This window comes from Carcharhinus amblyrhynchos, chromosome 22, assembly GCF_965287045.1.
Source record: "Carcharhinus amblyrhynchos chromosome 22, sCarAmb.v2.hapA, whole genome shotgun sequence".
NCBI classification, from domain to species: domain Eukaryota; kingdom Metazoa; phylum Chordata; class Chondrichthyes; order Carcharhiniformes; family Carcharhinidae; genus Carcharhinus; species Carcharhinus amblyrhynchos.
This window is the reverse complement of record NC_137345.1, coordinates 43,437,820-43,457,802: the sequence shown is the minus strand read 5'-3', so window position 1 is coordinate 43,457,802 and position 19,983 is coordinate 43,437,820. Positions and strand designations below refer to the sequence as shown.

General features: G+C 45.7%; 1 long non-coding RNA gene across 1 annotated transcript; it reads left to right on the top strand.

Moving 5' to 3' along the window:
- Positions 1 to 1,142: 1,142 nt before the first annotated feature.
- LOC145357097 (uncharacterized) lies at positions 1,143 to 15,964 on the top strand. The gene is made up of 3 exons (XR_013889249.1): positions 1,143 to 1,265; positions 8,815 to 8,901; positions 13,840 to 15,964. It is a non-coding gene; the product is annotated as an uncharacterized LOC145357097 (long non-coding RNA).
- Positions 15,965 to 19,983: the final 4,019 nt, after the last annotated feature.

Genomic DNA, 19,983 nt, shown 5'->3' with positions numbered 1-19,983 from the left:
TATTACTGTTATTACTGTTCTGCTTATTTACTGTTATTGTTAAATTTTGTTATTTATACACGTAAAGAAAATTATTCTTTAAACAATATATTCGACTTCCTTATTTGTCGTCACATTTCTACAAATCTATTACTTGTCTTGTGCCACGTGGCATACTCCATTAACTGTGCTGTTGATTCTTACTGACAAGTAAACAGTACCAAATTGACAAGAAGCTCCCGGACTTCACAGCAGTACAGTCTGGCCGAGGATTCCCAAAGAGACAGAAACAGATGGAGAAATGGAGCCTCACTAACCACAAAGCCACCAGCACTTGGGCAGAATTAGGAGTAAAAAGTCAACACTTTTTAAAAGGCTCATCCATCACACTTTTCTCATTCCTGGGACATGGGCAGCATTTATTGCCCATCCCTTGTTGCCTGAGGGTAGTTGAGAGCCAACCACATTACTGTGACTCTGGAGTCACGTGTAGGCCAAACTGGGCAAGGACAGCAGATTTCCTTCCCAAAAGGACATTAATGAACCAGATGGGTTTTTCCAACAGTTGATAATGGTTTCATGGTCATCAGTAGATTCTTAATTCCAGATATTTTCTTTTTTATTGAATTCAAATTCCATCATCTGCCATGGTGAGATTCGAACCGGGTCCCGAGAGCATTAGCTGAGTTTCTGAATTAATAGTCCAGCAATAGTACCACTAAGCCATCGCCTCTTCTGTGCACAATATCCAGGGTACATTTTGAACACATATCAGCTATTCCTCAGGATTGGTTTGAAATTGAAAATAAGACCAGCTTGTTGAGGCATTCAAAAGATTTGCAGAATCTTACAGCTAAGAAACTGGCCATTTAACTCAACTATGTTTCTATTTATGGTTTCTGCCCCTTTACTTCCTCTTTCACACATTTATCTAACTTCCCCTGAAATTCCTCCATGCTTCTGAAAGAATTGCTCAAGTGTGTTAATAATTTTGTGCCCTTTTAGTAAAATGTTGGCTCAACAAATCTTTGCCCAGGTTGAGTGTGTCGCATGTAAACTTGTGCAATGTTCTGTGAATTGTCCCAATTGGTCAGTTTGACATTCGAGAATGTTGTGAAAATTCTAAGGGGGCGTGTCACCTGCAATAGGCGGGGTCTCAGCAAATGTAATCGGAGTGTGGAAGCAGCCATAAAGGGAAGGATCTTAGGACTTGAGAGTTTTGGAGTTTTGTAATATTACAGTGACTTGGCAGCCTGCTTTCAACTAGAGCTTCCTGTCAGGCTAAAGTGAGTCTGTTTTTCTTTATTATTGTCCTCTGTTTTTTCTTCTAAACAATCAATGCAGCTAATTTCTCCTGTGAATCTTTTCCTGCTTGTTTATGGTGCAGTGTCCATCACCATTTCACAATGCTGCTTTGGTTTTGCTTTTCTTGCACATCCGCTCTCTCATGAGACAGGGCTGCCTTACAAAGCTGGCTCAGTCCAGAAGGAAGTAGCAACTCTCTGCCAGAAACTGAGCCTGTGACAAGGGAGTGAATGGGTGGTGGGTCTTTCTGACATCCAGGACAGGCAGCAGCCTGGTTGTGCTTTGGTCAAGTGTCAAATGCCCTTCATGTTACAAGAAGAATACCTTGGCAAACTTGAAAGATATTTTTCTAATTAGACCGTGTTTTATACAGTGCTTTGATGCTGCGTGTTTGATATTCAGGGCCCCTTTTATAATTTGAAATGTGCCTGGATATTGAATCTGACCCTCATTATTACCCCAGTTAAAAGAAAAATATAACTCGTGTTCATGTGGCTCCCTTTACAGCCTCAGGACGACACGATGGCACAGTGGTTAGCACTGCTGCCTCACAATATCAGGAACCCATGTTCAGTTCTGGCATCAAGTGACTGTTGAGTTTGTACATTCTTCCCGTGTCTGCGTGGGTTTCCTTCGGGTGCTCCGGTTTACTCCTGTGGTCCAAATATGTGCAGGTTAGGTGGATTGGCAATGTTACATTGTCCCTTAGCATCCCAAGATATATAGGTTACGGGGATTAGCAGGGGAAATACGTGGGATTATGGGGATAGGGCCTGGGTGGGATGCTCTATTGGAGATTCAGTGCGGACTTGATGGGCAAAATGATCTCCTTCTAAACTGTGGGGATTCTATGATTTTAAAAAGCAATTCACAGTCAATTAAGTATTTCTGAAGTGTGGCTGCTGTTGTAATTTAGATAAAATGGGAGCCAATGCAAGCTCAGTGAGAGATCTCAAATAACATTGATGTTATGATCAAACAGTCAGTTTTTAGTGAAGTTTGGTTGAGGTATAAATATTGGCCAGTCGGACTGCCAAGTCTGGCTGGACATATTCCAGGAGATATCATCACATGACCTCTGTCTTCAACTGCCACTCCCCCAGACTAGTGCCATTGGACAGCCAACATTGCATCGTTATGGAGCCCTTCTTCTCAACAGGCAACCTTTCAGTAAATATCTGGAATTAAGAATCTGCTGATGACCGTGAAACCATGGTCAATTGTTGGAAAAACCCATCTAGTTCATCTGCCACTCTTACCTCGTCTGGCCTTCATGTGACTCCAGAGCCACAGCAATGTGGTTGACTCTCAAGTGCCCTTGCGCAACAAAGGATGGGCAATAAATGCTGGCCAGCCAGCATGCAATGTCCTATGAATGAAACAAAAATGAAGCCCACAATGGGGTGTTCTAGCTGTTGCTGACCAGGAGACCCAAAACAATCTCCAGGGTCTAAAGTGATAGCAGCGACCTCAGCCCAGCTCTGGGGTACTCCAGCTTTACCGAAAACAGAACAGAAGCCCTGCAAATGTCCAGCTGCTATCAGCTCACGCACCCCCCTCCCCAATCCCGTATCCACCCACAGACAAAAATTCCAGCTGTCTGTCAATCCCACCCACTCACTCATTCTAGATCCATTAATATTTTATGTATTGTACGAGCAGCATTTTGGCACAATGGTTAGCATTGCTGCTGCATAGTGCCAGGGGCCTTGGTTCAATTCCTGGCTTGAGTCATTGTGTGGAGTTCGCACATTCTCCTTGTGTCTACATAGGCTTCATCCGAGTGCTCCAGTTTCCTCCCACACTGCAAAGATGTGCGGCTTACATTGATTGGCCATGATAAATTGCTGCTTAGTGTCAGCAAGAATAGCAAGGTAAATACATGGGGTTACAGGGATAGGGTCTGAGTGGAGTTGTCGGTGCAAACTTGATGAGCCAAATGGCCTCTTTCTGCACTGTAAGGTTTCTATGATTCTATATCCTACTAAAACATCCCAGATTGCTTTCAACAGATACCTGGAGATAGATGCAGATTGCAGTAGATCCCTTGCCACTCCAAGAAGGTTGGCAACTCCGTGGTCCAGGTTATCAGGGATAACTGCCCTGTCTATTTTTGAATCATGCCATAGTTTTCTTTATGCCCACCTGAACATAAGAACATAAGAACATAGGAGCAGGAGTAGGCCATCCAGCCCTTCGAGCCTGCCCCGCCATTCAATAAGATCATGGCTGATCTGTCGCTGCTCAGTTCCACTTTCCCGCCCTCTCCCAATAACCCTTAATCCCCTCTCCTATCAAATACCCATCAACCCGCGTCTTAAAAATATTTAGCGAGGCAGCCTCCACCACTTCAACGGGCAGAGAATTCCAGAGATTCACCACCCTTTGAGTGAAGAAGTTCCTCCTCAACTCCGTTCTAAACTGCCCCCCTTTTATCTTGAGGCTGTGCCCCCTAGTCCTATTGTCTTTTTTGAGCGGGAAGAGTCTTTCCACCTCTATCCTATCCATCCCATTCATCATCTTATACGTCTCAATGAGATCTCCTCTCATTCTTCTAAACTCTAACGAGTACAAGCCCAGTTTATTCAGCCTCTCCTCATAGCTCAACCCCCTCAACTCCGGTATCAGCCTAGTAAACCTCCTCTGCACTCCCTCCAAGGCCAAAATATCTTTGCGCAGGTGCAGCGCCCAAAAATGCACACAGTACTCCAGTTGCGGCCTCACCAATGCCCTATACAGCTGCAGCAAGACCTCCCTACTTTTATATTCAATCCCCTTCGCTATGAAGGCCAGCATCCCATTCGCCTTCCTGACCACCTGCTGCACCTGCAAGCTGGGTTTTTGCGACTCATGCACAAGGACCCCGAGGTCCCTCTGCACCGTCGCCTGCTGCAGTTTTTCGCCTCGTAAGTAATAGTCCTTCCTACCATTTTTCCTACCAAAGTGGACCACCTCACACTTGCCAACATTAAATTCCATTTGCCATTTCCTGGCCCATTCGCCCAGCCTATCTAGATCCTTCTGCAGACTCTCCACACCCTCCGCACAATTTGCCGTTCCCCCAATCTTGGTGTCATCAGCAAATTTCGACACTCTACACTCGGTTCCCTCCTCCAGATCATCTATATAAATGGTAAAAAGCTGAGGCCCCAGCACCGACCCCTGGGGCACTCCACTAGTCACCATCCGCCAATCCGAATAGCACCCGTTGACCCACACTCTCTGTCTCCTATTTGACAACCAATCCTCTATCCACGCTAACACCCTACCACCAACTCCATGTCCCTCGACCTTCTGCAATAACCTCTTGTGAGGCACTTTGTCAAACGCTTTCTGAAAATCTAGAAAGACCACATCCACCGGCTCTCCTCTATCCACCGCCCTAGACACATCCTCATAGAACTCTAGTAAATTTGTCAGACACGACTTCCCCTTAATGAAACCGTGCTGTGTCTGCTCTATCAAGCAATTCCCCTCAAGATACCTCGCTATTTCCTCCTTGATGACGGATTCTAACATTTTACCTACAACAGACGTTAAACTAACCGGCCTATAATTCCCCGCCTTTTGCCTGGCACCCTTCTTAAACAACGGCGTAACATTAGCCGTTTTCCAATCATCCGGCACTTCCCCGGAATCCAGCGACGTTTGGAAAATAACCACCAAGGCATCCACTATCACCTCCGCCATTTCTTTCAGAACCCTCGGATGCATTCCATCCAGTCCTGGGGACTTGTCCACAATCAGCCCCTCCAGTCTGTCGAGCACCGCCTTTCTAGTAACAGTAATGTCATTAAGACCCTCCAGTCCTACCACCTTTCTATCGCTAACACCCGGCAAATTATTCACGTCCTCCTCCGTGAAGACAGAAACAAAAAAATTATTCAATACCTTAGCCATATCCCCATCCCCTACCACTAGGTCCCCTTTCTCATCCTCTAAAGGACCAACATTCACCCTAGCCAGCCTCTTCCTTTTTATGTATTTATAAAAACTCTTGCTATCCTTTTTTATATTAAGCGCTAGCCCAGCTTCATAGTTTCTCCTACCCTTCCTTATCAACTTCTTTGTCAATCTTTGTTGACATTTAAACCTCTCCCAATCCTCTTCTCGCCCACTACTCTTAGCTACTCTAAATTCCTCCGCTTTTAGTTTAACACTTTCCTTCACCTCCTTTGTTATCCACGGCTTATTACCTCTCCTCCTACTATCCTTTTTGACCATCGGAATAAATTTCCGTTGAGCACCAAGAAAGATCTCCTTAAAGATCCTCCACTGCTCCTTAACAGACCCTCCCTCCAACGCGCTCTCCCAGTCCACATTCGCCAATTCTTCTCTCATCCTACCATATTTCCCTCTATTCAAACAAAGGACGCGTGTCCGGGAACCCACTTTCTCCTCCTCCATCTGCACCAGAAACTCCACCATACAATGATCACTCTCCCCAAGAGGATCCTTCACCGCAAGGTCCCTAATTCTACCCGCTTCATTACATAGCACCAGATCCAAGATAGCTCGCTCCCTCGTCAGCTCCAACACACACTGTTCGAGGAAACTATCCCGGCAGCATTCCAAGAACTCTTCCTCGAGCCCCCCACGTCCAACATGGGTCGACCAATCAATATGCAGATTGAAATCCCCCATAACTACGGCCGTCCCATTCCTGCACGCCGCACTTATTTGCGCGTTAACAGCCCGCCCCACCTCCAGATCATTATTCGGGGGCCTATAGACGACACCCACCAGCGTCTTCCTCCCTTTGCTGTTCCTAATCTCCACCCACAACGATTCCACCCTCTGCTCCTTGGCTCCAATATCATCCCTTGCTACCACCATGATGCTATCCTTAATCAGCAGAGCTACGCCCCCCCCTTTTCCCTCCTGCCTATCCTTCCTAAACACTTGATAGCCCTGTACATTCAGCTCCCAGTCCCTGTCACCCTGCAGCCACGTCTCTGTAATGGCCACCAGATCGTATCCATTTGTGTCGATCTGCGCCACCAGCTCATCCACTTTATTCCAAATGCTTCGTGCATTCAGATAAAGTGTTTTCATCCCAGCCTTCACCTGGACCCTATTTGCTGCAACGCCACCAACTATACTCACGTCCCCTACTCCCTCTATTATTGGGACATCCTCGGCCTCTTCCCTTACATGTACACTCTCCTTAACTTTAGACCTCGTAAGGTCACCTACCCTCACACCCTCCCCCCCCATAATTAGTTTAAAGCCCTGTCTACAGTCCTCTTTACTCGATTCGCCAGCACTCTGGTCCCAGCACGGTTCAGACTAACTCCATCCCTCCCGAACAGGTCCCTCCTACCCCAATACTGGTGCCAATGCCCCATAAATTCAAACCCATTCCTCCCACACCAATCCTTGAGCCACCCATTCACTTCCTTAATCCTGTCAACCCTACGCCCATCTGCACATGGTTCAGGCAGTAGCCCAGAGATAACCACCTTGTCGGTTCTACTTTTTAATTCCATTCCCAGCTTTTCATACTCCCTCCCCAGATCCTCAGTCTGCATTTTGCCTACGTCGCCGGCACCCACATGTACCACAACGACCGGATTCTCACCCTCCCACTCCAGGTTCCTCTGCAGCCCAGCTGCGACATCCCGGACCCGAGCACCAGGCAGACAACACACCCTTCTGTGCACTTTGTCATTGTGACAAAGGACAGTGTCTATACCCTTCACCCCACTATCCCCAATAACTACTACGTTCCTTTTCCTTTTCTCTTTGCCTATGTCCTGCTGCAGCACTGTACCGTGTGCAGCTTGCTCACCAACTTCACCTGCCTCGTTCTCGTCCAACTTGGAAGCAAGAACCTCAAACCTGTTATGCAGATTAAGAGGCTGAGGCCTCCGCTCCTCACCCCCCTTCCTCTTCCCAGTAGCCCCCTCTTGTCCCTGACCCTTAGAGTTAGCCAGTCTAGGGGGGGGTGGATGTCACTTGCACCCCATTGACAATGGCACCCTCTCTCCCCTTGATGAGCCTCAGTGTCTGTAGCTCAGAGGCCAGCTCATTTACCCTGAGCTGGAGCTCCTCCAGCAACCTGCACTTACTGCAGACATGGTCACTGTGATGAACCCTAGGGTCCACCACTTCCCACATCATACAGAAACCACACATCACATGCCCCTCCATTATTTACTGTAGTAGTTTTGAAAAAATTTTTTTTGTTTTTTTTTGTTTTTTTTTGTTTTTCAAATGAACTCACCTGGCCTTTTTTCCTTCCAGCCCTTTTTGATATTAAGCCCTAGTAGCTCATTCTGCTTCCCTCTCACTCCGCTGCCCGCTCAGACGCTGCCCGCTGTCTACACCAGGCCTCCTTTTAAACCTGGCGCTGATTTAAAGCTGATGAACCACAACTGCCTGCTAACCACTCCCTCAGAATTCTTAAAGCAGTAAATACAATAAGTAAATGCTTTAAACAGTTCTACAAAGAACAAAGTACTTTAAACTTATTTTAAACTAGTTTTTAACAGGTAAAATCTTAGCTGTCTCTCTGCTCCTTCACTCGTCTGCTCCAGCAAACAATGGAAGGCTTCACCTGAGAGGGCAGATGGGACTTTGGCTTAAAACCTCAACCAAAAGACAGCAGCTCGGACAGTGCAACACTCCTTTAGTACTTCTGTATCTGAGAAGAATTTCTAAACCTGAAAACCCCCGCAGCTTATCCTTCTGCATTTTCTCTTTATAAGCTCAATGAGAAATACTCATGCGTTCAAAATTTAAATATTGGGAGATCCATTCAAATGAAGATGCTTTGGCCCATTTGGTCTTCAGGATTCAAAAAGAAAACTCACTCCCACCTTCTCCAGGGATTGGCAAGAAATGGAGGCTTCAACAGCGCCATCCATATCCCTGGAATGTTTTGTGAAAGGTCTTTCTCAAATACCAACTCTACTTTCATTATTGGTGGAGAAACCGGCTACCTTTCTGCAGGTTCCCTTCCCTCTCTTACTGAATTGAATTAAGTTGGTTGGTTCTGAATCCATTGTCTATAACACTGTGCCAAAACCTGCAAATGCACAAACCATGCCTTTGATTTGATTTAATTTGATTTACTATTGTCACATGTACTGAGATACAGTGAAAAGTATTGTGATATCCATACAAATCATACCATACATAGCTAGGAAAGTGTCCCCATGATCAGCTTCCATCTTGAAATGGTCAATCCACAGTGAGACCAGTAACACATGCTCATTCTCTCTCCACTGCCTGTAATAACAAGGCCCTAATCCATCCTCCTTGCCAATTCTAACTGGCCATACCAGAGAGTTGCTGTTACTTCTCAGTAAGTGAAATCTTGCAAGATTCTCACTGTGGATAACTGGGGGAATGTTATTAATAGAGCTGTGTATGTAATCAGCATCAAAACACATTGAAGCATGTAAACTTGCCATCAGAACGTAACGAGAATGTCAGTGAAACATTGCCATTTATTAACTACTAGAGCTGTGTTTTCATTTGTGAATTTGCTCTGTCGTATGAGTCTCTCTTGACCTGATCTTACAGAATGGCTGAACCTTCAGATGAATTTAACAGAAGTGTTCTTGTTGAAATCACTAACAACACGGAGAACAGATTCTTCACCTCCCCTGAGTAAGTATTCAAAGATGTGACCGTATGGTCCAGGAAAATGAGAGAGGCCCATGACTTTCTAACTCATCCCTTCCTTGAAGATTCTGCTGTGTATTTGGAAGATCAAATTGGAGAATCAATGTCTCAAACATCCGAGCTAATTTTTGTAATTGAAGTCATGCCCAGCACTGCGGTGGTGTTGTGTTGGAGTGTGAATGTGTTGGGGTCAAATGTGCCAAGTGATGAGAGAGTACCCTGCCAACACTCACATGTAAGAAAGGGTCACCAAAATCAGATACCAAAGAAAGTAGACTTGGAAAAATGTCCAGGCTACCAGGATGGAAAAGAGTAAAGTTTTAGGGAGAAAATTGACTCGCAACAACATCAACACTAATTTTTAATTTTGAGACACATTTGGAAAGCTGTGTCAGAATGGGGAAAACAGTTTAAGAAGTTGCAGCAGAACATTAAACTGGAGCTTTCTTGACGGCTTTGCTAATAGGCACCTCCTGTACTCTGGTGATATATTCTCATCGGTTTGCTGTTTCTTACATTAAAACACCAACTTCAGAAATATTCCACTAGTGAAAAATCATCCACAAGTTGTGAAAAAAACTTTTTTTATAGAATGACATACTCCATACAATCCACAGCATGGAAACAGGTTTAATCTGCCCGTTTGGTCCATACTGGTGTTTGTGTGCCACACAGGTCTCTTCTCATCACCCTCCATAGCAACATAGAAAATAGAAGCAGGAGTAGGCCATTCAGCCCTTCGAGCCTTCTCTGCTATTCATTACGATCATGGCTGATCATCCAACTCAGTAACCTATTCCCACTCTCCCCCATATCTTTTGGCCTCTTTAACTCCAAGAGCTATTTCTAAATTCTTCTTGAAAATAAACAATTTTTGGCCTTCACAACTTTCTGTGATAATGAATTCCACAGGTTCACCACTCTCTGGGTGAAGGAATTTCTCCTCATCTCTATCCTAAACGGTCTTTCCCATATCCTGAGACTGTGGCCCCTAGTTCTGATTCCTCTACCAGCGGAAACATCCTTCTTGTATCTACCCTGTCTAATCTTATTGGAATTTTATGGTTTCTGTGAGATATCCCTCATTCTTCTAAACTCCAGCAAATATAATCCTAACTCTTTCAATCTCTCCTCAAACATCAGTCCCACCATCCCAGGGATCAGCCTGATAAACATTTGCTGCACTCCCTCTATTACAAGGACATCCTTCCACAGATAAGGAGACCAAAACCATACACAATATTCCTAGTGTGGCCTCACAAAGGCCCTGCATAATTACAAAGAGCTGTACAGCACAGGAACCGGCCCTTCGGCCCACCAAGTCTGTGCTGACACAGATGCCTCTCTAATATTTTCTTGTCTCTACGTGGTCCATATCCCTTTATTCCCTGTCTATTCTATTCAATGCCTCTTGAACATTGTTATAGAATCTGCTTCCTCTGGCAATGTATTCCAGGCATTCATGAGTCTCTATGTGAAAGCTTCCTGCTTAGTTCTCTTTTAAACATTCCCCCGCTCACTTCCAGTCTCTGCCCCCAGGACTCTTCGACCCTGGGAAGAGGACTCTGACTATCTACACTACCCAAGTCTGTCATAATCTTGTAAACCTCTATCAGATCCCCCCTCATCCTCCGATGCTCCAATGAAAACATTCCAAATTTGTTCAATCTTCATAGTCCAGGCAACAACCTGGTAAATCTCTTCTGCAACCTTTCCAATGCATCAACATCCTCCCAGTGGTGTGGATTGTGAAAACTTGGATGCACTTAAGGGGAATATAATTAAACACATTAGGAAGAAAAGAGTAGAAAGTTGTACTGCTGTGTTATAATGTGGATAAATATGAGGTGATCTACTTTGGTAGCAAAAAACAGGAGAACAGGTTATTATCTGAATGGTTATAGATTGAAAGAGGGGAGTGTGCAATGAAAATCAGATATACTTGTACACCAGTCACTCAATAGAATTGTACACAAAACTCCAAAGTTTTATACAGCTGCAACGTGATTTTCCAATTCCTGTATTCACTGATTAAAGCCCACAGATGAAGGCCAGCATGCCGTACACCTTCTTGACTATCTTGCCCACCTGAGTTGCCACCTTCAGGAAACTGCGGATCTGCACGCCTAGATCCCTCTGTAGGTTAATATTTCTAAAGGCTCCACCATTTATTGGATACTTTCCTCCTACAGTCGACCTTCCAATTCACATCACCTCGCGTCTGTCCAGGTTAAGTTCCTTCTGCCACCTTTCGGCCCAGGTCTCCAGCCGATTTATATCCTGCTGTATTCTCTGATAATCCTCCTCACTATCCACTACTCCCCCAGTTTTCGTGTCATCTGCAAGTTTACTGATCAGACCACCTATATTTTCCTCCAGTTCATTTAAATATATTACAAACAACAGAGGCCCTAGCACCGATCTCTGTGAAATACCACTTTTCATAGACCTCCACTTAGAAAAGTAGCCTTCCACTGCTACTCTCTGCTTTTTACACTCCAGGGAGGAATTGCAGCAACACATTCCTGTTCCTGTACTCAAATCCTCTCGCTTTGAAGGCCAACATGTTATTTGTCTTCTTTATTGCCTGCTGAACCTGCAATGCTTACTTTGAGTGACTGGTGTACAAGTATACCTGGTTCTCATTGCACACTCCCTTCTTTCAATCTATAGCCGTTCAGATAATAATGTGTTTTCTTGTTTTTTGCTACCAAAGTAAATAACCTCATATTTATCCCTATTATACCCTAATACAGCAGCGCAACTTTCTACTCTTTCCTTCCTAATGTGTTTAACTATATTCCCCTTAAGTGCATCCAGGCTTTCACAATCCACACATATATATTACAACATCATTTTAGATCTTCATCCTGGTGAGTGCTTTGCAAACATTGTCCATCCTGTAAATTTTCTGTGAGTTGCTTTGAACATTGGAAATCATACCAAGCAACTTCACAGGTGTGGAATCAGGCGCAAACTGGCACAGAGTGGAAATACCAGGAGGAGATGACTAAAAGCTTGGAGAGAGCATTGGAAAATTCTAGAGCTCAGGCCCGGATGGCTGAAGGTTCGGTCACCAATGCCAGGTTGAAGGGAATGAGTCATCATTATATGATGTAGCTTCTCTCTGGAAGTCTGGGGCTATCAGCTCCGTGTGTGGTTAAGCGAGACTCACAACGACAGTCTGTCCAGCCTCTTCATGTTGAGAATGGTGAGTGTGCAGCACAGCACTGCATCAAAAATCATTAACAAATCATTAACATTGCAAAGACTATGGATAATGCCAATGTTCCAACATAATATTGAAGACTTGTGCTCCAGAATTAGCCACATCCTAGCCGAGCTGACCCATTACAGCTACAACACTGACATCTGCCTGGCAATGCAGAAAATTGCCCAGGTATGTCCTGTATACAAAAACAGGACAAATCCAACCAGGCCAATTATCGCCCCATCTACTCTTGACAATCAGTAAACTGGTAGAAGGGGTCATCAACAATGCTATCAAGCAGCATAAATAACCATGACACTCAGTTTGGGTTCCGCCATGGCAACTCAACTCTTGACCTCATTATAGCATTGGATCGCATATGAAGAAATGAGCTGAACTCAAGACGTGAGGTGAGAGTGATTGCCCTTGACATCGAGGGCGTATTTGACTGAAAGCGGCAAAAAGGAGCAAAACTGGAGTCAATGGGAATCAGGGTGAAAATCTCTCCACTGGTTAGAGTCATATTTGGCAGCACGGAGGATGGCTGTGAAGGTTGGAGGTTAGTCATCTCAGTATTGGGATATCACTGCAGGACTTCCTAGGCATAGCGTCCTAGGCCCAACCATCTCCAACTGCTTCATCAGTGAGCTTCCTTCCATCACAAGATCAGAAATGGGGAAGTTTGCTGATGACTGCACAGTGTTCAGCACCATTTACGAATCCTCAGATACAGAAGCAGTCCATGCCCATATGCAGAACTCCCCACTATCAACATCCTAGGGTTACTATTCACTAGAAACAGAACTACTGCAATGGCTACAAGATTGGGTCAGAAGTTGGGAACTCTGTTGACAGTAAGTCACCTCATGTCACCCCAAAACCTGTCCATCATGTACACAACATACAGAAGGAGTGTGATGGAATACTGTCCACTTGTTTGGATTTGTGTAGCTGCAACAACAATCAAGGTACTTGACCATACCCAGGACAAAGCAGTCCGCTTTATTAGCATCTCATCCACCTCTTTCAACATCCACTCCCTCCGCTGTCAACGCACAGTGGCAGGAGTGTGTATCGTCTACAAGATGTACTGCAACAAATCACCAAGGCTTTTCTGATAGAACCTTCCAAACCTGTGACCTCTACCACGTAGAAGACAAGGACAGCAGATAAATGGGAACACCACCACCTCCAAGTTCTCCTCCAAACCACTCACCAGTCTAACTTGGAAATATATCACCGTTCCTTTACTGTCTCTGGGTCAAAATCCTGGAACTCCCTTTCTAACAGCATTGTGTGTCAACACACAGCACATGGACTGCAGTGATTCAAGAAGGCAGCCTACCACCACCTTCTCAATGGCAATTAGGGATGGGCAATAAATGCTGGCTGAGCCAGCACCACCCACATCCCGTGAAAGAATAAAAACATCCTCAAAAATGGAATATTTGACTCTGTAAATTAAATTAACAAAATTATTGTTTCAGATAAACAAGACTGACTATTTGATCTGAGTACACTGAAGTTAATATTGTACGACGTCATTTGCTGGCTGGATTTCACCGGTAGTTTTTGTTATTTTTGATGTACCATTGACTTGCTAGTCAGGTGATCTTTAGAAATGAATCCTCCTCAGGCTAGAATTCTAAGAGTGTGATTTCAGGATGTTGGATAAATCCTTCCTTAATACTCTACATGTATTTTTTATATAGGACTTATATTTACAGCGGTTATACATACAGTTCACCGACACCCTTGATCAACCCTGGGAAGAAAGGAGATGCTCTGTTTGTTAGGACCTCGGGAACTGCTCGCGGCAGTGTTGGGGTGCTGAGCTACACATTCGACCGTCACCAATTCTCGCTGCTGTTCTCCAATCCCTACGATTACAACCTGTACTCCACATTTTGGGCCTTATACATCCCTATTGTACCTGAGCAGACAGATGAAAATCTGTACTACAAGATGTATTATGAACTTGCACCATCAGAATTCTTTTCTAAAATATCATTGGCCTCAGGATCGGGAGAAATTTTTGTCAGTGGAGGGAATGTAGTTATTGCAGCCACAGTAAACGCAACGGGCAATAGCTCCATCAGTGTGGCTATCAGAGATGTTTATTGAGTTGATCAAGGCTGAACTGGATCCTTCAGCAATTTGTTTATCGCAATCTATTTCCTCCAGCAATGATGGAGTTCCACGTTCCTATTTACAATTCATATCTTTTTAATAGATCTAACAAATATTGGGCAGAATTTTCCCATCCTGCCTGCCACAGGAATCTTAGTGAGTGAAGGTAGACTATGCAAAAGTCCGTTGGCCTCGGGCGGGATTTTCCAGACTTGCACGAGCACGGCTGGAAAACCTCGCCAATTGTCTGGCAGTATTTAGCTCCTGGAAAAGCATCACTAAGAAACTTCAGCATAAAGCCAGTCAATTTTCATTTATCTTCTGATTGAACCATTTATGTGAACCCGATGGGGGCAATTCTTACAAGAAATCGAAGTGCTGAATTCATGAGAAAGATGATGTAAATCGTAATTGTTTTTTTCAGTGGGAGTTCAGACTCAAATCTCCCATATTTTGTGCAATGCAGAGGTCACAATCATGAATATTATTAAAAGCTTGGCAGCAGGGGGGCAGTGGTCAGGGCCTATTCACACCAGAGTCTGACAGTCCCGGAACTCTGCACGTGCGCAGTGGTCCAGAACTGTCAGCCTGCAGTTTGCTGACCAGCTCGATTGCTTGCCTGCCTGCGACCCCCTTAGTGCTGCCCCTCCACCCCCAACAGGACCCGATCACGGCCCCCAGAGCCATTCCCCTCCTACGCTGGAGCGCCCCGATCTCCAGCACCCCGCACCCCAGTGACGATCCCCCTGCACCCTGGCAGACCCCATCCACCCCCTCCCCGGGAGGCAGGCCTCTCCCTACCCTGGCAAAACCCCCCTCCCGCCACGGAAGGCAGACTTCTCCCTGGCAGTCGACCATCAGCCTCCCTCCACTGCCAACCAGATCTAAATGACAGATTGGCAACGGGAGCCCCCCACTCCCATGATTGGCCCTAGGCCCTGCCCATACGCCCTGTCCCATGCTCTGCGGGCTGTGCCAAGATGCCCCCAGGCATGGGCACTTTGCCCCTTGGGCAGTGTCACAGAGCAGAGGCTGACACTGCCAGAGTGCCTATGCAAATGAGGCACCATCACCCCCACTGCCTGACCCCCAGGGAGGCCCCAATTGCCCTCCCCTTCACTCCAGTGGGGGCTCCCACTAGTTCTCCGAAAGTCGGGTACCACTCTAAACCCTGCCAGACTGAAACTGCACTGGCAGAAGGGGAGAGATGCTATCACATCCAGAGACTTCAGTCCCGTGCCCAATAATCACATGGAAGTAACATTTAAATTAGATTTAAAGTATTTACCCAGTCTTCCCGCTGCTTTCCTGCAATGTCCCGACTACTCCTGATTTCCGGAGGTGGGAGACGTGCATGTGTCAGCGATACATGGGTGAACCCCACGAATCAGTGCACGCACGCATCTCCCAACTGAACCTGCCAAACAATTAGCAGGTCGGAATGGGAGAATCACCCCCATGGAGTTTGTGGAGATGAAAGTTATTCAGATTAGAAGGTAGGGAAGGAGGTCTTTGGATCATTGAAACAGTTTCACTGTTTGTGTGAATGTTGTATTCATTGTGCTGGAATGTCGATCTGACTCTGCTAGCTCTTGGGTTTTAAAGCTCTCAGTATTTCCATGTGTTATTGGGTTTCACACTGACACTGCTGTACAATCAGCAGCAGCAGGCTGCTAGTGAAAAGAGAACAAATAAATTTTTGAACATGTCCCAGCGAGTCTCTCAATGTTTTTCTTACCATGAACACGGTGTAGAAAATTCCTACAACACAAATTACTTCTGGTGTTTGTATTTCTGAGCCTGCTGCTCTCCATTCTAAATAGTTACCCCTCCCCCACTCCTCACCCACTCCTGAGAAAGAATGGCCATCAGAACACACAAGCAGTTGGAACTGGTAATGTTCTATCCATTTCATTAATCCATTGTAAAGTCTTTGCTTTTAAACATATTCAAATTTCTGCAAGATGACTGGTCCTACATCACAACAAAGGACCTGCATTGTGACCAAGTATCTAAAGGCTGCCTGCCATACTGCATTATCTTCAGGAACTTGTGTGTCACCATCAGCACGAGGCTCTGATGTCTTCAATAACAACAGATCAGTTTGATTTTAGCAGAGCTCTGGGAACAGACTGAGAGACGGTGGGGAGTTTGTCTTCCCACCATCATGCTATCTTGTTAGCAGAGAGGAATGTGGAGAAGGCTCACCTATCCACAGGACGACTGAGCCATTTAAGGTTTTCTTGTCACTGTCGCAAGCCTTTACGAGCAGTGGGTGGGTCCTCCATCAATTAATCTTCCATGAGATGAAACGCCTGACTTTGTGAAGGTATCCTTTGACAATGGTGCCATCTGTCTCCACCAATCCTCCCCTCCCCTCCCCTAGCTGTGGCTGGTCTGACTGCCCTGATTCCCCAGACTCCGTTTGCCTGGTTGGAAGGGCTTCCAGAGATGTTTTCTTCTTCCAGGTGCAGTGCTCACTGTTTCCCTCCAATTGGCCAGGAGCTCCTGGGGACAGCAGCAGGCCCGATGGTACGAATGGATTGTGGATGGCTGAGGTGGTGCTGTCTCCAGCTCTGCTGCCAGTTATTGAGGCCACTCAAAATGGGCATAACCCCCAGTGCAAACTTTCAAAAGATCTAAAAAGACAATTCAAAGAATTCCCTGCAGTGCAGAAGGAGGCCATTTGGCCCATTGATTCTGCACTGACCCCACTGATCACAGGCAGAGTGGCAGCGAACCCCCCCTTCCCCCTCACTGATCACAGGCAGTGTGCCAGCAGCTCTCTCCTTTCCCACCCCCCCTCAACTCCCCAGTCTCAAGCAGAGAGTCATTGGATGCTTGGCACTTACCTCCTCACTAACTGGAGCGCCTGAATCGGATTTTTGTAGAGCGTGTCTGTTTCGCACTGATTCTGGATGGGCGAACACGCTAGATAAAGGGGGACGTGCCAGTAAGGTTGGGCGTGCAGCCTATTAAGTCAATTTAAGTGCATGCAAATACATTTAAATGGCCATCGAGCCTCGTTTGGGCTTGGGCCCAATCTCGATCATTTTCGAGCCTTGGTAAAGGGGGAACTGGCGTGGAGGCAGGCACAGATCACATTACTCACCTCATGCCCGACTTTACCAAGTTTTCAAACCCAAAAACGGGCGCAATGAGATGGTAAAATCGGACCCTAAGGGTCTAATGGAGATGCTTCTCATATCTGGAGGTGAGCGAGAGAGTGCCACAGATACCTTCAGTTGTCAAGGGATGCAGTTGCTTAATCTGCCACATTCTTAAAGAGGATCTGACAGCGTCTAGACTGGGAGGCCATTGTTATTCCCAACAAATGGCTGCAGTGGAAGAATCACTCCAGACTGGTCTTTTACACTCAAGCCAGTTTATTGTAAGATACTTCCTACAAGAAACTCTCCCCACAAAGTGTTCCAGCTGGCTCTATTTACAGGACAATGGATATCACATGTTTAACTAGCAATTCCCTCAATAAAATAATTTCCAAACACTGTGATTAATAGTACATTGACAGCATTCCTTGCCAGTAAAAGTGATTACCGTACTCTATTTGTTTCTAAGCCACTCGTTCCAGCAGTTCTTTGGGGAACTATATTTTTGTTCAATCAATGGCAGCCCACACCTGTGGGAAGTCAGAGATTGCTGTAAATCCCAGAAAGCTAAAATGTATAAGGGAAGAAACAGGTGCCCTTCACAGTAAGGCATGTCATTACATCCAATTCACACTGAATGAAGGGAGCCAGGCTGCTAGACTTCTGGGAATTGCTGTGATCCCAGGGTGGCGTGGTGGCACTGTTAGCACTGCTGTCTCTCAGCGCCATGAACCTGGATTTGATTCTGTGTAGAATTTGCACATTTTCCCCGTGCCTACGTGGGTTTCCTCCGGGTGCTCCTTTTCCTCCCACGCTCCAAAGATGTGCGGGCTTGGTGGATTGGTCATGTTAAATTGCTTTAGTGTCTGGGAGGTTGGCAGGATAAATACGTGGGGTTATACGAGAATAGGGCTTGGGTTGGATTGTTGTCAGTGCAGGCTCAATGGGCTGAATGGCCTCTTTCTTCCCTATGGAAATTTTATGATTCTAGCTCTGACTACCCATGATGGCTGTCTAACAGTTTTAGGAACTCCCTGGCTGAACATCCATCTTCATCAACAGGAAATGGTTCCATTCACTCAACATGCAGCTGATCTGTGATCATCAGAAGCGGATCATGCACATTTGTACCAGGTTCCTTGGGTGTTCTGATGGTTCTTCCATCCTGACACATTCCCAGGTACCACAAATCTTTAGGGGTCCATGGCACTTGCAGGGTTTACTGTTAGGTGATAGGGTTTACCTATAGAAGACTTGTCTTATGAAATCCATGTGGTGTCCTCAAAGTGTCTTGGAGGAGAGATACAATACAGTGCACCCTGCGACAAGGCCCATGAGAGAACAAACCATTGACATCCTGAAGATATGCTTCCAATGCTTGGACCATTAAGATGGGGCTCTATAGTTGTCTCCATAGAGAGTGTCCCATTGTGGCCAGCTGTGCACTGCACAACCTGATTCTTCAAAGGGTAGATGATGGGCAGCACAGTGGCACAGTAGTTAGCACTGCTACCTCACAGTGCCAGGGACCCGAGTTTAATTCCGGCCTCAGCTGACTATTTGTGTGGAGTTTGCACATTCTCCCAGTGTGTGTGGGTTTCCTTCGAGTGCTCTGGTTTTCTCCTACACTCCAAAGATGTGCAGTTTAGGTGGATTGGCCATGCTAAGTTGCCCCTTAGTGTCAGAAGCTTAAGCAAGGTAAACATGTCGGGTTTCGGGGATAGGGCCTGAGTTGGATTGTTGTCGGTGCAGACTCGATGGGCTGAATGGCCTCCCTCTAGGCCTGCACTCTAGGGATTCTATGATTCTATCACTTGCCCAAGAGAGTCATGGAGGAGGCAGAAATTTTCTTGACTTAAAAGGGCCAGAACTTGTTGGCAATGTTCCATGGAAGGATGCCATTGCAGTGACATGGAGCGGAGGACATGCCCGTGACATAATGACTGCCATTAAGCTTCTGGCAGGAGCAAAGTCCACGCAAGATGACAAGTGTGCGTTGTTTCTGTCCCTTAGAAGCACGGAAATAATTAGGAAGACTTTTCCAATCATTGACATCTCAAGCAAGCCCATCATTCAGGTTGGGACCATTAACCCTCAAGGGTAATGAAGGGATCAGTGATGGGAAGGTCAGTTCCCAATGCTGGCATGTAGCGTCTGTGCAATGTGAAAGGCAACGCAGCAATGCTCAGCCTGAGTTTACTGCACATTGCGCAGTCCTTGCCACCAGCACACAACACGTGGCCATTGAGAATTAGACATTGTTACAGAAAACATAGTGCATCCGGCTCATGTGCTTTCACATTGACAAGGAACGCTGCAGGGCTAACGCTGCAATGTTAACTGTCACCCTCTAACAGACAGGAGCACACATACTTCAATCATGTGTTGCAAGATTTAAAAGAACATTTCTGTATCTACATGCTCTGCCAGGCACTGATTTGACACATCTCCCTTACATAACACAAGGGATAAGTGACTAACGTGACTTTGTTAAACAGAGCATGAATTTGAAGGTCACATTGGAGGAGTGGAAGTTTAAGTCTCCCTTGAAATAAGATGTCACGTATCATCAGATGCAACAGCTATTCACATCCTGATATGTTGAATCATAAAATA